Below are 482 nucleotides of genomic sequence, written 5' to 3'. Positions count from 1 at the left end.
TGTACATACATGTGTATGGTTATTATGTGGGGGTTTTTAAAAATATTTTCATTGCAGTCAGATATGGTGGTATTCATCTGTAACCCAATCACCTGGCATGTTAAAGCAGAGGGATTTCCATAATTCCAAACTGCACAGTGAGTTCAAGGCCAACTATAGGGGAGAACTTGTTTCAAAGTGGGGGATATATATTGCTTTTGATTGTGTTTATGAATGTTGCATTTGCTGCTCTATAAAAATACAAGACATCTGTAGAATCTATTATCCTCCCAACATAACCCCCTTCCTCTGAAAGGAACACTGTGGGAACTACATAACATAATCTTACCATTCAGGTGACCGAGGCAGAGGATTGTCATTTGAAGTCACCTGGCTGGCTGTGGTACATAGTAAAGCCCTATCTTTAAAAAAAACAACAGAGGACCACAGGCCTCATCCGGCTGGATCAGCGCCGGGGTAGCGGGAGCGCAGGGTTGCCTGAC

The sequence above is a fragment of the Mus caroli genome, chromosome 2, assembly GCF_900094665.2.
Source record: "Mus caroli chromosome 2, CAROLI_EIJ_v1.1, whole genome shotgun sequence".
Taxonomy (NCBI): domain Eukaryota; kingdom Metazoa; phylum Chordata; class Mammalia; order Rodentia; family Muridae; genus Mus; species Mus caroli.
Note: the sequence above shows the minus strand (reverse complement) of the source record.